At 43.3% G+C, this 23,094-nt stretch overlaps 1 protein-coding gene across 2 annotated transcripts in view; it reads right to left on the reverse strand.

Annotated features, from left to right (window-relative positions):
• Positions 1 to 7,978: 7,978 nt before the first annotated feature.
• The window catches only part of CUNH3orf70 (chromosome unknown C3orf70 homolog), a 173,785-nt gene continuing 158,669 nt past the window's right edge, over positions 7,979 to 23,094 (reverse strand). For both annotated transcript variants that reach the window (XR_012221389.1, XR_012221390.1), the window contains one exon: positions 7,979 to 9,511. The gene's annotated coding sequence lies outside the window, so the exon portion shown is untranslated. The remainder of the gene's footprint in view (positions 9,512 to 23,094) is intronic.

The following is a 23,094-nucleotide window of genomic DNA, read 5'->3' on the forward strand; positions in this document are numbered from 1 at the left end:
GTGGGCTGAGGCCCAAGGGTATGTGCACACGTTGCGGATTTGGCCCTGCGGATCTGCAGCAGTTTTCCATGGGATGTACAGTACCGCGTTATCCTACGGAAAACAAAGAACGCTGTGCACATGCTGCGGAAAATTCCGTACGGAAACGCAGTGGTTTATTTTCCGCAGCATGTCAATTCTTTGTGCGGATTCCACAGTGTTTTTACACCCATTACATTATAGGAATCCGCAGGTGTAAAAACGCAGGCGAAATCCGCCCTAAATCCGCTAGAAATTTGCAGGTAAAACGCAGGCATTTTGACCTGTGGATTCTGTAGATTCCGCGCGGAAAAATACGCAGACGAATCCGCAACGTGTGCACATACCCCAAAACAGGCAAGCTTTATGGTGTAGGTTCTCATTTACAGAGATCGCCTTGTTACAAACAAGAGGGCTCACACAATTTGGCCAAACGATCACGATGTGCTTCAGTTTTATCTGTATAATTTATATAGTAGTAAGGTAATTCATATTTTCATCTTTCACATACCTTAGTGCGCTCAGAGGGCGGTTGTATTTGTATGTAGTAGTGAAACAGACGTGGACACTGTACAGTAGGGTGACCGCAAAATATCAATGTCGGAATTTTGTCCGTCTGGACCCCACAAAACGATTCCCCTTTCCAGATATTGAGATAGCCAAAATTTGAGCTCGATCAAACGATGTTAACCCGTGCCGCTCGTCGCTCAAAGTTTGAAAAAATCCAAATTGAGGTATTTTAAGATTTAGGTATTTTGCATAGTCTGTTAGACTATAAAGAATGTGACAACATTGCAGAAATAGCCCTGACCAAAATTTCGAACCATTTGTGGTATTTGAATGCAGAGTTGGTGGGATTATCGTTTTTTGATCCCACCATTACAGACAATGAAAAGTTGTTAATGGCTAATAAATTGCTCAGTAGCATAGATGAACCATCAGAGCACACTAGGGTTGTAAATCCAAAAGTTAGGAAAGAAAAATTAAAAGAGGTAGGAAGTAACCGACTTTAACGACCTTCTGACAAAAGATGAAGAACAAAAGCAATATGTCCTGCAAGTTGTAAGCAAATGCCGAGCATTATATTCTGACGTTTCAAAAACTACTTTAACAAAAGCTCTAGAATAGATTAGATAACTATGTAAAATTATCAACTCATGTAGGTTAGCATGCTCTGATGGTTCTTCTGTGGTTCTTCTGTCGTGGAACAGTTTTCAACACTGCAATATCCTCCACCGCCTTTGCTGCTGATATAGCATGCTCTCGAGTGCGAATTCTCAATTCGCGTGATGTTAGGCCAACATATAACAAATTACAAGTACATTTTGCCACATAGACTACAAATGTAGTACTACACGAGATATAATCCGTAATTTTGAAATCTTTTTGGCCATCAGCAGACATAAAGGATGTGGTGCGGACATGATTTCGGCATGCTAGGCAATCCCCACAGGGATAAAAACCCCATTTCCGTTTGCCAGCTCCGAAGGGATCAGGTCTTCTGGGGACATAGTGACTCTGTACTAAAATATCTCTCAAATTCCTACTCCTCCTAGCCGTCATGAGGGGGGAATCCGAGAGATATCTAGACAGCACCTGGTCAGTTTTTAATATTGGCCAATGTCTTTTGAGAATGGATCTTATAGTCTCCCACCTATGATTAAATGTTGATATAAATCGTATTTTTGAATCCTCTTTCTTGACCTTTTTGTTCATTGCGAGCAATTCAGTTCGTTTAGAATTTCTCGCCCGATAATATCCTCTCCTAATAGTTACTTATACATCCTCAATGAAGGTCTATTTACCTATATGAGTAATGGGTGTGTATCAGTGGTTTATATTTTTAAGTCTTTTCTGTGTTTTCACAGCTTTTTCTGCTGATCAGATGGATTTTAAAGCACGTGAAAAAACGTGGCTTTTGCAGCTGGACAAAGTGTTTAACAGTGGTTCATGTGTGGTTGTTGACTCCAAGAATAGGGACTTGACTGAATTAACAATTAAATATAAAGAATTACTCCAGAGAAGGATTCGCTTATGGTGGAACAAATCCTTTTTAGAAAGATATATCTCGTGTGGCCTTATACCAAGAGGTCTACGTGTTCAAATTTTCCCCTCTTTTAGTATTGAGTGTGATCAATTTAGAAAACAATGGGAAGAAATTGCATCAACGTGTTCAAATGGCTTTATGGGGCTACTGATTTCCAACAATGAAGGAACCCTTAGTGAGATTGATAAAGACCTCATCCTTATTCAGGATGAGATCAATAAAAATCTGACTCCTGAAACCAGTATTAATTTTAAAAATGAGATTGATAATGAAATAGAGAAATGGGAAAAAGATATTGTTTCTATTAAAACTAAGAAATATCAGCGTGACTCAATGGATGCCCAAAATAATCGGGTTTATAGATGGAGATCCAATTTAAATAGGAGATCCACATCCAGAGCACGATCTGTTTCATTTTCATCAGTTTCTTCTGTGGATGAGAGACCTGGAACATCTGATATAAATAGAATGGGTTCTGACAGATTTGATGGCAAAGACCGTTGGCAGAGAGCGACTAGATTCAGTAACAAAAGGAAAAAAGTTATCTCACCTCAGAAAGACAAGAGACCTAAGAACAATACTCTAGAGGTAATTAATTTATCTCGTCATACTTTGACTATGCCTCAGAAGGAAGTCTTGAGTCTTGGTCTTTCTTTTTCTCCATGTAATAACTATGATTATTTTACAGCATTGAAAGATTTGCATCTATTCTCACGAAAACTTGTGTTGAAAAAACTGTATTCACGGTCTGCAACAGAAAATTTGAGTATTGCAGAACAAGAAGCCATTTCTATATTGGAGGATCTGGAAAATGAATCTACGGAGTCATCTGCAGGTATTTCTCTTCCTCTTACTTCTGCTAAATCGACCACGTTCCCCCCTTTTTCCCTCTGTCCGCAGGTAGATATCTTTACCAGATTGGTTTCTGCTGATTTAAAAATGGTTTCCAATAAAGGGAAGAGGGATAATCTGACTGCGGTTCAGAGGGAAGCTTTAAAAGAATTAAAAGGATTACATGATATTGTTATAAAACCAGCAGATAAAGGGGGGAACGTGGTCATTTGGCCCGTTGAGAAATACGAGAATGAGGCCTTTAAACAATTACGTAATAAAGAGACTTATGAACTTCTTTCCCAGAATCCACTCTCCCATTTTCAAAGTGAATTACTGGAAATTTTGGAGGAAGCACTTGATGTGGGTACTATACATAAGAAATTGTTTGACGGATTGGTTACTAAAAATCCTGTTATTCCTACGTTCTATCTTCTCCCCAAGGTCCATAAAGATGCTTTGAATCCTCCTGGGCGTCCTATTGTCTCTGGCATAGGAGGGCTTTGTGATCCGATTTGCAAATTTATTGATTATTACCTCAGATCACAAGTTGAGACGTTGCCCTCCTATGTCAGAGACACTACTGACGTCCTGAGGCGTGTGGATGGGGTTGTCCTTGAACCAGATATGTTGCTAGTTACGGCGGATGTTGAGGCATTATATACCTCCATCCGCCATGAAGATGGACTCAAGGCAGCGTCATTTTTTCTGGAATCTAGTAACATTGATGTGGATGTTAGGAGTCTGGTGTTGAGGCTCTTGCGGTTCATTCTTACTCACAACTTCTTTACTTTCAAGGATCGGTACTACCTCCAGAGTAGGGGTACCGCTATGGGGCCGGCCTGTGCGCCCTCCTATGCTAACCTCTTTCTGGGATACTGGGAGAGGAGCATCTTCCAGGGGGGTGTGCAGTCCGCTCCCCATATTCTGGGGTGGTACCGTTTCATTGATGATATACTTTTCATTTGGCAAGGTACTGTTGATCATCTACATGATTTTGTGCGGGAATTGAATCGCAACAGCCTCAACATCAGACTCACATATACTTATCATCAGAAAATGATTTCTTTTTTAGATATTACTTTGCTTGTCCAGAAGGATGGTTCTATCCACACTGATGTATTTAGGAAGGAAACATCCGTGAATGCCCTCCTCCATGCCTCTTCGTCTCATACGAACTCTACAATAGGAGCAATTCCTATTGGACAGTTTTTACGAATGAGGAGGATTTGTACTACTGAGGAGGCATTTGAACATCAATCTGTGGACCTTGGGGAGAGATTTCAAGCGCGAGGATATAGCAGGAGGAGTATTAGGAGAGGATATTATCGGGCGAGAAATTCTAAACGAACTGAATTGCTCGCAATGAACAAAAAGGTCAAGAAAGAGGATTCAAAAATACGATTTATATCAACATTTAATCATAGGTGGGAGACTATAAGATCCATTCTCAAAAGACATTGGCCAATATTAAAAACTGACCAGGTGCTGTCTAGATATCTCTCGGATTCCCCCCTCATGACGGCTAGGAGGAGTAGGAATTTGAGAGATATTTTAGTACAGAGTCACTATGTCCCCAGAAGACCTGATCCCTTCGGAGCTGGCAAACGGAAATGGGGTTTTTATCCCTGTGGGGATTGCCTAGCATGCCGAAATCATGTCCGCACCACATCCTTTATGTCTGCTGATGGCCAAAAAGATTTCAAAATTACGGATTATATCTCGTGTAGTACTACATTTGTAGTCTATGTGGCAAAATGTACTTGTAATTTGTTATATGTTGGCCTAACATCACGCGAATTGAGAATTCGCACTCGAGAGCATGTTAGAGATATATCAGCAGCAAAGGCGGTGGAGGATATTGCAGTGTTGAAAACTGTTCCACGACATTTCAAATTTTACCATAAATGTAATCCCAGAGACCTGCAAGTCTTTGGTATTGATAAAATTAGATGTGGCATTAGGGGCGGAGATATGAAGCGCCTTTTGGCACAGTTGGAATGTCGTTGGATCACTGTTCTGGGGACTATGAGTCCTTTTGGCCTGAATGAGCAGCTCAGTTTTGCATCCTTTCTGTGAGTACTTTTAATTTGTCCCTGTTCTTGGATTTTAATCTGTGTGTTTTTTTGTTTTATTTAGTACTTTTTGCTCATTCCATCACTGTCTGATGTTTTTGGACATTTTATGATTGGAGATCAATGATCCGTGTGGGAATAACAGGCTATTCAAGATACAGCATTTCTGAAGCAACCGCCTCATCATTGGGTTTAATATTCCATATGGAGGGGTGCTCTCTTGTAATTCTCTATGTGTATTGTATTAGTGTATGTCTATATAATTATGTATTATTGTACACTTTGTCACTTGTATTTTCCCTTTTGTTAGGGATTTTTGTAACAATATTTATTGTATATTTTTATGTTCACTTTATCTTTTCATGAGATTTTGAGAGCTATATAATAGTATTACGCTCTATGTAATGTGCGTTCACTTGGAGAGGATATCCTTATAATGCTAGTATATATGTTATATGTATGTGGGTTTATTTTGAGTGGGTGTCCTTATAATGTGGTCCTTTTGGGTCATTGCCTTTAGATCCACTGAAGAATATATAGTTTTTCACGGTATTTTTAGATTGCATCACTATGAGATGTAGCGATATGCATGCCCTCTTTTTTGCCCTTATAAAAGATGGTGGCTTCAGTGAGTGCGCATGCCCAGTGTGGCCGCTCTTATGACTCATCTCCCAGGCGGCTGGCTGTGATATGGGAGGCGTTTGACGTCATGAGGGGTTTTCCCTCTGCCTTCCGATCGCATGGGCGGCTGTGGGCGTTGTTTCATGGCGCTTTGCTTTACACTGCGCATGCGCCGATTATGGCGCTGACAATTCTATACACCTGGGTCTCCTGCATAAAATGCCCACAATTTCAACACACAGACATAGCCCCCTGAGGAAGCCCACGCGAAACGCGCGTCGGGGCTGCTCTCCTTAGTGCCGCGTCCACCTGCAGATATATATGGGTAAGATTTTGACTCCTTCCATTGTGGTGTTACTATTTTGGATATATATTCATCTATCTACATTGAATTTTTCTATTTGGAGTGTGATAGCTCTGTTTTCTCATAGTGAGGGCCTATATACTATGAAATGAATGGCTCTTCTTTGAGATTCATTGCTTTACTTCATATTACCCATTCTGTTATATAGGGTGTTATTAGCGGTTACCATATATGAGCCCTGTATGAGCATTTTGTTTGTTGTCTGTATTTTGTACATTTTGTCTTAAGAGTTTGTAATAATAAAGTGACTTTTTTACTATACTCGCGGTATATATCTCCATGTTCTTTTGTAGGATTTATTTTATAGTGGAGTTTCCGTAGTTACTTATACATCCTCAATGAAGGTCTATTTACCTATATGAGTAATGGGTGTGTATCAGTGGTTTATATTTTTAAATTTGTAAAAGTGTGTCCAAAGTATTTTCTTCAGATTTCTATCTCTGCTCTCAAGGTAAAGGGGAGTTGGGTCGCCCTCACACCCAGGGCAGCGGGGTACCCGATACCGGGCCAGTGTGAGGGGGATGTGTCACAGCAGCAGTGAAACGGTCCGTGGCCCTGGGCGCCCAATATCAATGGCGGTGATGTTAATAGTATAGTTTATATGGATAGTTCGTGACGCCACCCGTTTGTTTGGCAAGTAGATGTTGAGCCAACGCTGCATGCAGATCCACTGAGACTGATGGTGTGGTGCAGCAAAGATGGTGTAGCTCCCCACAGGTGGAGTTGTAGTCCCAGGGCAGTGTAGGTGCAATGGATAAGAAAGAGGCGCAGAAAGGTATAGATGTTGGTACCCAGATGTAGCGGTGCTGAAGGTGTTAGCGGCGAATGAATGGAGGACACCAGGGCTGCAGTTTCAAAGCTTTACTCACAGTTCGTGATACCCACTGGTGCCTGCCTCCGTGCCGTGTCCTCCGGGGTAGAGACTCAATCCACCTCCCGGGCAAGTCAGGGTTCTCCTCTCCAATACTCCGCCAACATGTACCTTTCTTGAACGACTCCTCTATTGCGCCCTTAGGGTGAAGAGCTCCAGTACCGTGGTACTCTGAAGTTCCTCCTGTTAGATGTTCCTAGAACCTTACTTGTATGACAGACAGCTGTAGCCTCTATCGGGGACTCCCTTCTCAGAAGTCCTGGCTCTCTATCCAGTTGCTGTTGTGTCCCAATTCTTTGATGGGAGTAGTGCATTTACAGCCAACTACTCCACCGGTGTCTGCTGCAGAACCATAAGTGTCCATACAACCTCGGGGACCGGGCCCCGGCCTTGCGCTGAGAACCTATAGGCAGGGTTCCTCTTCCAACCCAAAACTCCTCTCTGTTCTCCTACTCCTTCGTTCCGTGCTGTTCCTTCTCTCTCTTATGGAAGCTTAGGTTGCAGGTCTACGTCTTTCTCCTTCTCTTCTCTTTCCCGTGCCAGCTGATTCAGATCACTGAGGCAGCTGCAGCACTCTTTCTAAACTAAACTCAAACTGAACTCAAAACTAACTTCAGAACTGAACTCCTCTTTCTCTGGGACTCACCCCAGACTGACCTCCTGTCAGACTGACCTACAATTCTAAAGTTTTCCTCTCTTTTATACTAACTCCACCCACGTCCCAGCACATCTCGTGTTACGAAGCAGGGTTCCACAAAGGGTGCTCTGCTACCCCCAGCCTGAAGCTGCTAGGCGGACCTACTGAACTATCCTGTGTGTGGGATGCAGATGATGGAGTGTGGAGAGGAGTTCCCAACTCAGCTAGGCGGTGGGGCACTACACCTTAGGAGAAGGTGCAGTACCTCTGTGGCGACTGAGCCTCAGGGGCGCCACAGAGTCATTCAGTGCTGAAACAGCAAGATATTGGGGAGACTGCAGCAAGCCTCCATTATCAGTTTCCAGCCAATATTGGATGACCGGGCGGTTCCTGCACTTGACCTATAAAGTATAAACTGTTTTATGAATGAGCCACTGGAATTAGGGAAACAGCCACACACTGTGCAGCAAGCAGTCAGTGTGGATGGGTAGTGAAAATACCTTGGCACTCAACGTAAGATGTCCTTAATTAGAAGACAAATTTTTATTAATGCAGTCTGTGCAACGTTTCGGCCTATATGGCGTTCCTCAGTCTGCAATATGAAATATCAACAAGCAAAATTACATAGAAAAAATGATTAATCATGTCCTCATTTGGACATATTCAAGTTAGAATTACAATATAATGTATACACATATTTATTAATGCACAGAAAACAAGTTGATAACACATTAGCACATCAGTGTTCAGGGAGAACCAGGTGGAAGAATTGAGAAGTGAAAAAAATGAAAAAGACCTACCCGACTGCTTAAAAATTGGTGGATAAGCAATGAAGCTTTGTATCAGCTCTTAGTAAAAATTTTGTGTAAAATAATGTAAATCGATCAGAGGGGTTGATTCATTAGTGAGGAGGAGAAAAAAAAAAATAAAAAAGGTTGAAAGTACCTGTAGTAAGGAGTATAGAAAGTGTGTCGGCTCTCTGTATTAAGACGGTTTCTAAATAAAGCAATATGATCCATGACATAAGATGGTGAATAGGTGTGTATCTACATGTCATAGGGAGATAATTACCTGTGGATAGGCTTTGTTGCTATATATCAGGTCCCTGCAATATTCAAAGGGGGAGAGGCATGAATAGATCAAACCCCATATAAGGAAAAAAGAAAGTTGTGCATAATTATAAAAAGGCATTTACCTGCCAATGTTAGGTTGGTGTGCAAATATATATAAGGCCCCTGTAATACTGAAAAAGAAATAATCATTACATGTCCCACAGCAGCGCCGCTATGATATGTTAGGGGCACAAGCATATAAGTGAAGAGCGCTTACCATTGGTGATTCGTGGGTATGGGCACGCCGCTTCCACCGCCTGTCACATCGCTGTATGTGGCCAGAATGAAGGAAGCTAAATAGGGAGGGGGCGGGGCTAAGCGCACATGTACAGGAAGCTGTGGGAGCGTGCGTTCCAAAGACAGGAAGACGCCTCGTTTGTGTTCCACAGACAGGCAATAGTGGTGCATGCATTGCAGAGACTCGGTTACATGCTCCATTATGTTCAAACATCGTTAAGGGTGGTTATAGTGTATTAGTCTTCATATATAGAAAGCGTTATGGCCTACTGTAGTGTGATTTATAAAATATAGGGCACCATGATAATATAATGAGGTGTCTTATAATGTGATCTAATTTTAACCCCTATGGTGAAGGACAGGGGAGAGTGCAACATATTATGTTATAATAAATCACATGTAGGACATTATGGTGGTACAATGAAATATCCCAGAGTCAAGGTATGTTTTATAGCATATAGTAACAGGTGCTATCATTTTTAACCCCTTCTGAAATGAAGAAAAGAGAGAAATAAAAAATGAAAAAAATAAAATTAAAAAATAATGAAAAATTAAAAAAGGGAAAAAATGGGATGATTATAATGAGGAGTGGTATCCTATTAAGGCCCATATAGATGATTGCAGTCGAGTGGGTAGTGAAAGGTCCAGATGGTCGGAATAAACGTGAGGAGAGCCAGGAACCATCAATATAAACGACTCTGTAACAGAGGAAAAATAGTATTAATATATTGATATATCATTAAGGCGCATAATGGACTATAGATAAGTATTAAGCTCATATTCCTATTAACCCCCTTATACAGAATATACAAAATAAAATATATAGACAATAAAAAATAGATGCGGCAATTTATGACATAAAATTTGATACATTTGGTACATTACATGATCGTTAATAGGTCATAGTCTCGGTTTAAGCCCTTGGGGGATAGTGTCTGCAGCTCATGAATCCAATAGGATTCCCGTTTTTTTAGGATCCTGATGCGATCACCCCCCCTTCTGGGGACTGGGATGTGTTCTATGACCTGGAATTTTACTTGTGAGACATTGTCCCAATTCATGAAAATGATGAGGTAGTGGGAGAAGTAGGTTCTTGCATCTAATTGTAGATTTATGCTTACTTATCCTGTCCCTAATGGCCTGAGTTGTTTTGCCTACGTATAGAAGCCCGCAGGGGCATTTGATGAGGCAAATCACATAACTGGTATCGCATGTGGCATAATCCTTAATAGGCTATTTCTTACCCGAGTGTGGATGGAAAAATGCATCACCTTTTTGGACATTGTTGCACTGGTGGCATTGCAGGCACGAATATGTGCCTTTCTTTGGATTTTGTAGAAATCTTTGTGCTAACTTTTTCTTTGCAGGACCTATATCGGCTCTAATGAGTGAATCCCGTATATTATTGGACCGTTTATAACAAGGGAGGAATGGTTTCTGAAATTCGGGGATATCTGGATGGGCAGAAGAAAGTAAGCCCCAGTATTTCCGTATGGTTTTGTGTAAGATGTTCACATATGGGTGGTATGTGTGAACAAAAGGTATGCATTTAGTGACGTCTGTTCGTTTAGTACCATCTGTGACTAACGCATTAGTCTATACCGTGTTGGGATATCCACGTTCTGCAAATTTAGTGTGCATCTGTTGAAGCCGTAATTGGCGTATATCAGGATCAGTGACAATCCTTTGGACTCTTAAATTGTGATTTAGGGATGGCCTTTTTTATAGCAGGTGGATGTAAGCTGGTGAAATGGAGGAGGCTATTACGATCCATGGCCTTAGTGTACAAATCCATAGACAGTCTACCAGTGTCTTCTGTCATGAACTCATTTTCTGCTCCACCAGTTGAGAGTTCCCCTTCCGTTCTCCCTCTGGTGGTGACAGGAGGTAGTGCGGTTGGTTTAAGTGGTAGTGATCTGCCACCTGATGAGGAAGATAACGATTGGATCTCTGGACTATCTGACTGGATATAAGACAGCCGACGCCCTATCCGGGTGCTGGTGATTCAGTCTGCTTCTCAGGTCCTGGACTTCAGCTCTCTTCCAGTCTTCTCAAGTTAAGTTTGTTTTTTGCTAATGTTCACACTTGAGCTTGTTGGTCAATTCAATTTGTTGTGTAATCAGCCTGCCCCTGCTGGGGCTATGCTGAAATTTCACTCCTATTGATCAGTATTTGCTAATTTGCTTTTTGTCCCTCATTAGATTGGCCTCTTTTTTGCACTGTCTCAGAATATTTCAGAGTGCTGATATAGGTTTAGTAGTCTAGTGACTTCAGGGTTAATTTTGCTATTAGAAGTGTTGGACAATATTTTTGTAGGTTGTTTTTGACAGATTGCAGACAGTGTCTTTCCTTTTCTGTCTTTTTTAGTTAGCTGGGCCCCATCATTTGCTCGGCCTATTTTCCTTCCTTTGTTTGTATTTTCATCTGGTTTCACCGTCAATACATGTGGGGGGCTGTCTTTCCATTGGGGTCTGCTCTGGGGCAGTTAGTTTTCCTCTTTTCCTGCTTTAGGCTTATGTAGTTCTCCGGTTGTGACGAGGAGTCTAGGACCAACGTAGGAACGCTCCACGACTGCTGCTAGTTGTGCGGTTAAGATCAGGGATCTGCAATCTGCATAGTTACCAACTTCTCTGGTTTTCTGAGACTTAGCTTGTTGTCTTGTTTTTCCTCCTCGGTTTCCCATTCATAACAGTCGTCCTTTATCACCATGGTGTCCAAAAAGCTGACACTCCCCTCGCTGCTAGTGATAGTGAAAGAGAGGCTCGTCCATGCAGTATTGTGTGCGTCAAAGAAAGTAGTTAGGGTCTCCAATGAACCCGTCCAAATACAGAATACATCATCGATGTATCTCTTCCATATGGAACAATGAGTTTGAAAAAGATGGTTGGTAAAAACCACTTCCTCCTCAAAGACCGCCATATAGTTGTTAGTGTAGGGAGGCGCCATGTTGGATCCCATGGCTGTACCCCTATTTTGAAGGAAAAAATTGTCTTCAAACATAAAGTAATTCCTCGTCAGGACCACTTTAAGAAATTGTAATATCAAGTCAACAATGTCAGTATGAATGTCTGCTCGGGTGAGTAAACTTTGTACACAATGTATGCCTTTATCATGTGGAATTGAAGTGCATAAATCCTTTACATCAAAGGAAGCCAATAGTGTTCCTTCAGGTAGAGGACCCAACTCGCCTATTTTTTTAAGAAAATCACCAGTATCTTATAGAAACAAAGGTGTATTTTTAATCAAAGGTGTAAGGATTTTCTCTATGAACATGGCTAGCAGAGACAAGAAGGAATCAGTTGATGCCACAATACGGCGTCCTGGAGGATTCTCCAAATTTTTGTGGACTTTCGGGGGTATATAAAAAACAGGAGTTATGGGATGGGATTTTGTTAAAAACTCGACTGTTTTGGCATCAATGACTTTGCGGTGGCAGAAGTCAGTTAGGATATCCTTTATGACGTCCCAGGTAACATGTAAAGGACCTTGTTCTAACTTGGTATAGATAGTTCTATCATCCAGTTGGAAGTAAATTTCTTTTACATAGTTGGACTAAGGGCCCCGTCACACATAGCGATCTCGCTAGCGAGATCGCTGAGTTTTGCGATGTAACAGTGATCTCACCAGCAAGATCGCTGTGTGTGACAGCGATCAGCGACCGGCCCCTCTGCCGGTATCGCTGTAGGAAAGCCCTGGACATTTTTTTGGTCGCTGGTCTCCCGCTGGCCAGCACGCATCGCTGCGTGTGACAGGCGGGAGACCAGCGATCAGCTGGTAACTAAGGTAAACGCAGGGTTTCTAAGCACTGCGCTGTGCTTAGAAACCCTCTGTGTACATTAGTTACCAGCGCGCTGATGCAGGCAGCTGGTAACTAAGGTACACATCGGGTTTCTAAGTGACGCACGTCCCTTAGAAACCCGATGTGTACCTTAGTTACCAGCTCCCTGCATCAGCGCGCTGGTAACTAATGTACACAGCGAAGCCGGGCGCTCAGCATCGCTGGTCCTGATCGCTGGTGAAGCTGTCTGTTTGACAGCTCACCAGCGATCATGTAGCAACTCACCAGCGATCCTGACATGTTGATATCATTGTCGGGATCGCTGGTGAGTCGCTATGTGTGACGGTACTCTTATCCATCACTACAATGGTTCCGCCTTTGTCGGCGGGCTTGATCATTATACTCTTATCGGATTGTACTGTATTCAATATATTTGTATTGGATTGTGACTGTACAGCCTGAAAATCAGATGAATCAAGATTAGGTGGACAATGGAGTTTATGGTTATGGATATCATGTCTCAATTTATTAAAGGATGTATTGACAAAGTCAATAAAAGTCTCTATAATGCATGTGATCCACGTGGGGGGATAAATGAACTTTTAGAGCGAAGACCAAGACTGGATGCAGATATGAGACAATGATCAGTTTGAGAGGATAGAGACAAAGGTTCTATTGTGCTGTTCTTAGATGGGTAGATGGGTAGACATGAACATTTATGTTATGTGTATACATTGTTCCATTAACAGAATCTATTGCCTTGCCATCTAATGTGGCTTTATTAACACACAGGAATATTCTCTTTCAGCAGAATATCCGCTTGCATAGCGCAAATGCAAGTCTTTGCTCAATGTTTAGAAGTAATATTAACATCCAGGCAGTGTGGATAATGTCTCCATTAAATGTATACATGTAATATCAGGTATTGAGGCTTGCAGGAACAGTTCATGAATTATTAAATGGGAGATTTGAGTCGTCATTAACTCCCTGAGAGGTGGATTAGTGCTTGATGATATGTTATTACTGTAATGTGCTTTGTAAAATGGGGTAACAGTAAGGGAAAAATAATCTCACAGATCATCAAGGTCATGGGAGGAATGGAAGCAGCTATCATTTGTGTGTACCGGAAATCCTACCTTTAAACTTGGCTAAATCTGAAATGGATTAGTAACCTGATAAATGAGGACACAAAGACCCCTCCTGCCAACATCCCACATTTCAGATGGGGATTATCTACGTAATTTGCTGTAAAGAACAGGAGAAATGGATCCGAAATGGACCAAACTGTTACATTCCAGCAAAGCCTCAGAGGAGTTAGTAAAGCTATAGTTGGATCTGCTTCTGTTTGATCCTATGCTGGTAACCCAGTTTATTATGCAGAATGCCAACACTATTAATTGCCTCCACATGTGCAGATAAACAAGCACTCTATGGGGGATTACAAATGAAAAGGGCAATATATGCATGAAAATTGTGTGTTCTGACATGACCAATCTGTTTAACCCCTTCAGAACCAAGCAAGTGTTTGTTTTTAATTTTTAATTTTAATTTAATTTTATTCATTTTTATTTTTTTACCTCTTCTTACAAGAGGCTTTAGCCCCTTCACCCCAATGCCTGTTTTCACCTTCCTGACCAGGCCAATTTTTTCAATTCTGTCCACTGTCACTTTATGTGGTAAGAACTCTGGAATGCTTCAACGTATCCCACTGATTCTGAGACTGTTTTCTCGTGACTTCATTATAGTGGTTTTGAGTGAGTAAATTTGTCTCCCCATGATTGCACCACTTAAATTCTGATTTCTCAATGGTTGACAGCAGCATTTCAGTGGTTAATAGCAGCTGTTGCGAGAGGCATGTACCAGCTGTATGAGGCCAGAGTCACACTTGCGAGAAACTCGCACGAGTCTCACGTCTCAATACCCTGCACTCGGACCGGAGTGCTCAGCTGCATAGAAATACATGCAGCCGCATACTCCGGTCCTGAGTGCCAGCGACGTAAAACTCGTGAGAGTTTCTCACAAGTGTGACCCTGGCCAAACATTGTAATACACAGTGGGTTTTCCATCCACAAAATCCACGTGAAATATAAGCTCCGTATAGGACCCATGCACACATACCCTTAGGCTGTTTGTAGAAGACGGACCTGGGGAAGGCAGTGCTATATGTGGCTATGAGATCTGTAATCCTCTCTAGTCCTGTTTAACGCTCAAGCTACATGATAAATTGAAATAAAAGATTTTCCATAGCGCTCAATAAGGATAAAAAAAACTTGCCTATTGAATTTATGCTAATTGTCTAATTTTCACAACTTCACTTTGTGTGTATACATTTTAATTTAAAACTCTCCTGGAGAGCAGGAAACTAGCAACTAGGTGTATGTAATGCTTATTGGCTCACATAGTTTCTACTTTCTACTAGAAAAATATTCAGAATTGAGAGTCCTCAGTGGTTGATACCTTTTAATGGCTAACTGAAAAGATGGTAACACATTGCAAGCTTTCGAGACTACTCAGGTCTCTTCATCAGGCATAGAATAATACAAAATCTGAAGAGTCACATATTTATGCACAATACAGCACAGAAAAAATGCAATAGATGAGACAAGTGACGTGAAGCAGAACTATCATTATGGGAGAGGGAGAAACATAAATATTGCTCCAGTTCATAGATAAGGAGTCCGGATGTTTTATTGTCCTCTGATTGGGGTCTCCCAATTAATGTGTTGTGATGCCCCCACACGGTCTTAGGAGCAAATTCCTTAATTGATATAAAAAGACATAAATCCATGCGACACATTCATTCCAGCATTGAGAGTGTCAAAAGTCGTCATAAATTTATACTCACAGACTCTTCTCTCTCTCTGAGATGTGAAGTTACCTTTCAATACCAGTAATTTCATATCCATGTTGCTGTGATGAGGCGTACAAAAATGTTTTGCCACAGGTAGATACATTCTTTTTTCTCTTATTGTGTGACGATGAGCATTCATCCTTGTTCTAAGCTTTTGCCCTGTCTCCCCCACATACAGACCCCCTGTTGGACATTTAGTACAAATAATTAAGTACACCACATTAGATGTAATGCAGCTGAAAGTACCTGGGATCTTGTAGTCCTGATGTGAATTGGGGATCTTTATCTTGTCCGTGGTCATTATAGATGGACAGGTTTTACATTTTTTCTGGTTGCAAGGAAAGGTTCCTCCAGCTGTTGGAGAGGACAGGGGGCTTCTGACAATGATGCTTCTTAGATTTGGGGGCTGCCTAAAGCACAGTAGTGGGGGGTCTGGAAAAATGGATTGTAATCGGGCATCTTTTTGTAGTAAAGGTTGTAATTTCCGTGCAGCTCCCCTTAGCACTTCCAGATTTGGGTTGTAGGTGACTACTAGAGGCACCCGGTTATTTTCTTCTTTAGCTTTGTAATGTAGCAGGTGATTCCTTGACATTCTGGTGGCTCTTGTAATTTGGTTTTCAATTGTTCTTGGATGGTAGCCCTGATTCAAAAAGGTCTTTTTGAGGTGACCAAGGTGTTTGTCTCTATCCATGGGGTTGGAACATTTACGATTGTATCCGATGGCTTGGCTATAGATAATAGAGTTCTTTATGTGTTTTGGATGGAAACTGTCCCATTTAACGTATGTTGGACAGTCGATTGGCTTCTGATACAGGGATGTCTCTATTTCATTGTTTTTTTAGCTTAATGATGGTGTCCAAAAAGTTAATCTCAGTGCTGGAGTAGTTGAGTGTTAAATTGATGGTGGGATGAAATTGATTAAACTGTTCGTGGAACGTCTTTAGCTGTTGCTCAGACTCCGTCCAGATGATTAAAATATCATCAATGAAGCGGTAGTGGGCCAGGGGCCTGATGGGGCATGAGGACAAAAAGTCGCTTTCAAGCTTGGCCATGAAAAGATTTGCATACTGTGGAGCCATTTTACTTCCCATAGCTGTGCCAGTCTCCTGTAGATAGATTTTGTTGTCAAATTCAAAGTAATTGTGGGTGAGGATGAATTTTATAAGTTTCACATCAGCATCAGTCCCTGTGTTTTCCACGAAGAATTTGCAGGCATTTAATCCATCTTGGTGTGGGATATTAGAGTACAAAGATTCCACATCCATGGTGGCCAGGATGGTTCCTTCTGGTAGAGGACCTATTGCTGCTAGTTTATTCAATAGGTCAGTTGTGTCCTGAATGTAGCTAGGTGTATCCTTCACCAGTGGTTTTAGAATACCCTCTCCCCATCCAGATACCTGCTCAGTGAGGGTGCCCACACATGAAATAATTGGTCTTCCTGGATTTCCAGATTTGTGGATTTTGCGAAGCATGTAGAATGTCCCTATTCTTGGACTCTCTGGTATCAGGTCATCGTTTGGCTTCTGACCCCCTGCTCACCTCTGACTATGCTCGTGTCTTGTCCTCCGTATCCCTCGCTCCCGTCTGACATTTGACCCTCTGTCTTGGATCTGACAGCGTCCTGTTTTCTACCTCTCTGTACCGCAGCCTCGGCTGGCTTCCATTCTCCCAGTTGCTTGCTGGCTCCGCCCCCATAGTCTCTCCTGACTTCGCGCTCCCAGCTAGGCCTTGGTCCCACTCACACTTCACGTTGCGGTGTCCACTCGACCTTACTGCTGGTCTGCATCCTCTATCTGTCCTGCAGCGCACCCTTGGCAAAACCCCCTGTGAAACCAGCAGCACGTCAACACAATCTACATGTATTTCATGTTCATTCCCGACCTATAAAGCACAGGGAATATAATATACACCTGTTTATATGGGATGTTGGCTCATTCCTCTATTATCTACGTATATTTCATGTTCATTCCCCACCTACCAAGCACAGGGAATATCCCGTATTTTTCGGACCATAAGACGCACTTTTTTCCCCCCAAATTTTGGGGGAAGTGGGGTGTGCGTCTTATGGTTGCAATGTTCCTATCTCCAAGGCTGGTGCGTGTGCCGCGGGGCTCTGTAGTGCAGTGGTGGCAGCGGGCTGTGCTCCGGTGCAGGAGTGGCGGCTCTCTGTGCTCCGGTACAGGGGTGGCAGTTCTGCCGGCATTTCTTCCAAGCCCGGAGGCCCCCGCACATCCCTTGCTGGCCGCCATGTTGCGGTGGCCTCCGGGAGCATGGACGCCGGAAAGATGGCCGCCGGTCCGGGGACGGTGCATGCGCAGGTTCAGATTTCGTCCCGAGATCTCGGGGGGCGAGATCTCGTTGCAGAGATTTGAATCTTGTCCCCCGAGATCTTGGGACGAGATCTGAACCTGCGCATGCACCGTCCCCGGACCGGCGGCCATCTTTCCGGCGTCCATGCTCCCGGAGGCCACCGCAACATGGCGGCGGCCAGCAAGGGATGTGCGGGGGCCTCCGGGCTTGGAGAAAATGCCGGCGGAGCCGCCGCCCCTGTGCCAGAGCACAGAAAGCCGCCACCCTCACCCCACAGAGCCCACCTGCCCCAGCCCAGCTCTGCTGCCCCAGCACAGCTGCCCCAGCCACAGCACAGCTGCCCCAGCCACAGCTGCCCCAGCACAGCGAGCCCAGCTGCCCCAGCACAGCTGCCACAGTACAGCTGCCCCAGCACAGCCCACCTGCCCCAGCCCCAGCACAGCTAGCCCAGCTGCTCCAGCACAGCCCACCTGCCCCAGCACAGCCCAGCCCAGCTGCCCCAGCACAACCAACCTGCCCCAGCACAGAGCCGCCGCACGAGCCTGGACCACTGAATGACCCCTGTGACCACTCCTCCACCTGTGCCGGATCCCTTTCCAGGTAAGCTGAATTCGGACTGTAACACGGACCCCCATTTGACACATTATTATTTTCCCTATTTTCCTTCTGAAAATTGGGGTGCGTCTTATGGTCCGGTGCGTCTTATAGTCCGAAAAATACGGTAATATACACCTGTTTTTATGGGATGTGTGTTCATGTTCATTGCCAACCGATGAAGCTCAGGGAATATAATATACAGCTGTTTATATGGGATATGTGTTCATTCCTCTATTATCTACGTATATTTCATGTTCATTCCCCACCTATAAAGCTCAGGGAATATAACATACACCTGTTTATATGGTATACTTGTTCATTCCTCTTTTATCTATATATTTCATGTTCATTCCCCACCTATAAAGCTCAGGGAATATAATATACACCTGTTTATATGGGATATGTGTTCATTACCCTATTATCTACACATATTTCATGTTCATTTCCCACCTATAAAGCACAGGGAATATAATATACACCTGTTTATATGGGATATGTGTTCATTCCTCTTATCTACATAAATTTCATGTTCATTCCCCACCTATAAAGCTCAGGGAATATAATATACACCTATTTATATTGGATATGTATTCATTCCCCTATTATCTACATATATTTCATGTTCATTCTCTATCTATAAAGCACGGGGAATATAATATACACCTGTTTATATGGGATATGTGTTCATTGCTCTATTATCTACATATATTTCATTTTCATTCCCCACCTATAAAGCACAGGGAATATAATATACAGCTGTTTATAAGGGATCTGTGATGATTTCCTAATTGTCTACATATAATTCATGTTCATTTCATATCCAAGATGCATAAGAAATCTCTAATACCTCTCCATGTCTTTGGACCTATAAGTTACTATGTTCATTCTTTTCCTTCATTCTTTTTAGTCTGTCCCCACAAATAGACATGGTTAAATAGAACTGTAGAAAATGTTTAGAGAAGTAACAAAAGAGGGTAGTGATGAGCCATTAAAACATTATAAAGAGAAAAATAAATTGTGGAAAAAATAAAATAAAAACATAAAAAAGCAGGAAAGATTAAGACAAAGAGGCTCATTGCCAAAAAATAGGAAAAATAATCCAAAAATATTTAATTACATGAACAATAAGAGACTTGAAAATTATAGTGTTGGCCTCTTCAAAAATAATATGGGTGAAATGGTGGAAGATGATAAGGGAAAGGCTGGTCTATTAAACACCTTTCTACCAAAATTTAACAGGAAAATCCTAAGACCGATGATCAAGGGAAACCATAAAATCTCCAGTAATGGAAGTACTGCAGTAATTAAGTACTGTGATGAAGACCATTATTTCTAATATTCAAGAATTCCATAATAACAGGGTCTGTGCCAAAAAACTGGCACATAGCAAATGTATTGACGATATTCAAAAAGGTGTCACAATCTGACCCTTGGAAATGATAGGCAGGTAAGCTTAACCTATCCTGTGGGCAAAAAAATATTTGAGTGTTTTTAAGAGATGCAATCCTGGAGTAAGTCACTACAGAACTTCATAACCCAACGTCAACATGGGTTTATTAAGGGATCGGTCCTGTTAAACTAATCTGATCAGCTCCATTGAGGAGGTAAGTTCCAGACTGGATATTGTTTAGCTGGACTTTTTAAGGCTGCTTAATACAGTGCCACATAATAGGTTAGTATATAAAATTAGAGAAATACGACTAGGGAAAGCATAACTAGGTTAACAACTGCCTCAGTGATAGGAAATAGAGGGTGGTTATTAATGGTACACACTTGGATTGTGTCACAGTTAACAGTGGTGTGCTACATTGGTCTGAATTAGACCCTCTTCATTTTAATATATTAATTACCTTGTGGATGGCATACAGAGGGAAATTTCAATATTTGTACATATTAAACTGTCAACTAATCAAAACAGAGGAGAATAACGTAATATTACAGTGGAAAACATATAAGGCCTCTTTCACACATCAGGTTTTCGCCGTCAGGCGCGATCCGGCGCTTTTGACAGAAACCGGATCCGGCGAAATGCAATGCCGGATCCGGTTTCCCCCCCATTGACTTGCATTTGCGCCGGATCGCGCCGGATGGCCATGCGTTTCATCCGGTTTTCGCCGGATCCGGCAATGTGTCGCGATCCGGCGTCTGGAAAAAACGGAGACTGTAACGTTTTTTGTCTCCGGCGAAAAAGCCGGACACGCCGGATCCGGCGCGTCCGGCTTTTTCACACAATGAAAGCCTATGAGCGCCGCAATGCGCCGGATCCGGTGGCCGGATCCGTTTTTTGGGTCTGAGCATGCTCAGTAGCTCTGCCCACAAGACATAAATAAAAGCAAGACAGTGGGACCCACAGCCACACCCAACATGCCACCCAAGAAAGCAACCAAGCGCAGCAGGAGAAGGCAGGAGACCACTGCAGCACCATCAGCACCACCACCACCCCAAATGGAGCAGCAAATGGAACATGCTGAGGAGGGGAGGCCAGCAGCAGATGAGAGACGGTAATTATCAAATCCCCCATTCCTCCAAACTAGGGCTATTGAATATCAAGATATTCATTGGCCCTTTGTTTCTCTTTATTCAACAGCCGCCCAATAGATGCAGCAGCAGCAGCAATGGCAGCAGGTGGAACACCACCCACAGGCATGGAGTGTGGCCACCAGGAAGACAGCACATCATCTTCTGGGAGCCCTCCCTCGCATCGTCAGCGTTTGACGGTAAGTTTTTATTTCCAAAATCCATCATCTCTGTAATATATGTCTATTCATTGCCTTTTATTTCAAAACAGGATTCACAAGATGAAGAGGAGCTCCCAGAAGAAGAAGGAAGGGGTGGACAGACACTTGGAGTGGGCTCACAATTGGTAAGTTTTTTGCATCAAACGCAGAAACACAACATCACACTACACACAACACATAGAAAACAATGTTCTGCAGACCACACACAGCAAACAAATGCCTACATCCAAAGACATAACATTTTTTGTTTTCTTCTCTAGTCTTCCCAATCTGGTGCTCGGCCAAGAGGTCCTCGCAGTGCCTCCCAGGGTCGTCGGCGACAGCAACGCGGCGGTCACCAGCGTGTAAGTATAAATATTTTTGCTTTGTTTTTTTGCACTTTTTATTTCATTTCTTTTGTGGAGGCTAATTATGTTATTTTTGTCTTTTTCTTTAACAGCCTTCACAGCGTGCTCCCGACTCTGACGGTGAGGATGGAGGACTCGATGTGGACCACCTCATCGATCTCGTCAGAGAAAGGAAGCCGCTCTGGAATATGGCTGACCGCCACCACGCTGACCTTATCGTTACCCGACGACTCTGGGAGGAAATCTGTTCGCTCCTTGTGGGCCGCTGGGAGGACCTCGATGTTCGGGCCCAGATTAAAGAGCGTAAGTATATACAGTACCGGTTGCTTGATGTAAACCAGTGTTTCCCGAACTCCAGTCCTCGTGGTCCCCACGGATCATGTGTTCAGGATTTCTATTTACTATGGAAATCCTGAAAACATGACCCCTGGGGACCATGAGGACTGGAGTTTGGGAAACACTGATGTTGTATACTAACCACTTTGTCCTTTCTCGTTTCAGGGAACAGAATTGTGAATCGGTGGCGGTCTGTGAGGGATCGTTTCAAGAAGGAGTTCAATGAAGAGATGCGGGCCCCGAGTGGATCTGGAGGACGCAGGAGCAAGTACAAGTACGCAGAAGCCCTGTCGTTCCTCCGGGAAACAATGGTCACTAGAAGGTAAATATTACACACCACATGTGAAAAAAAATGTTAGATGTAACTTTTTTTTTTCAGCCAGGGCCATACCATGTCAGTATTTTAATTTTTTTTTCTCTTTATTCCACAGCACGGTGAGCAGCACTCGGGAGCCTGCACGATTGGACCTTTCTGAGGCGATCCCTGAGGAGACCGGCACCGAGGGACACTTCGACCGCCCCGGTACATCTGCACCTTCCCAGCCTTCCCACACATTCGACCCATCTGTCCCATCCACCAGCACAGGAGCATCGTGGCCGCCTACATTACATGAAGCTGCTGGTGAGGAGATCGCTTTCCCTTTACCCCACCCTTCTGCCCCTGCCACCTCTAGTACACCTGCGGGTACTGGGCGGCAGCGGCAGAGGGGTCAGGAAAAGAGTTATGCGCCACAGTTCTTGCATCTGAATGCATCTTTCCAGAACTGTCTAAAAGTCTTGTCAGAGCAAATCTCCGCAGGCTTTCAGCAGATCAACTCCAGCATTCTGGAGGTGAAGACACTTCTGCAAACCATGCATTCAGAAGCAAGATCTTCGCCAAACCACACCTTTTTCAGGTCTGTTGTGGAGCGCATGGCAACACTATCTCCTACCCAGCAGATGCATGTAATGCATTCGTGCCACGGTGCTCTACAGCAGGTTACCTCCCAACCTCCACCTCCCACCACTGTAGTTCCTCCACCTGCACCCCCTCCAGCCACTTTCCATCCTCCCCCTCCTATTACATCTGCACCCCCTCCAGCCACTTTCCATCCTCCCCCTCCTATTACATACCAGCAACCTCACCAGTACCAGCAACCTCCCCAGTACCAGACATCTCCCCACTTCCAGCAACCTGCCCCGTACCAAACTCCTTCCCCGTACCAAACTCCTTCCCCGTACCAAACTCCTTCCCCATACAACTTTCCATCAACATCATCTGCTCCTACAGTCCCTGCCCAACCCTCCACTCCACCGCCCACCACCTCTTCTGCCTCCCACATGT

Source organism: Dendrobates tinctorius, unplaced genomic scaffold, assembly GCF_039654945.1.
Source record: "Dendrobates tinctorius isolate UK_male_01 unplaced genomic scaffold, ASM3965494v1 ptg000177l, whole genome shotgun sequence".
Classification (NCBI taxonomy): Eukaryota; Metazoa; Chordata; class Amphibia; order Anura; family Dendrobatidae; genus Dendrobates; species Dendrobates tinctorius.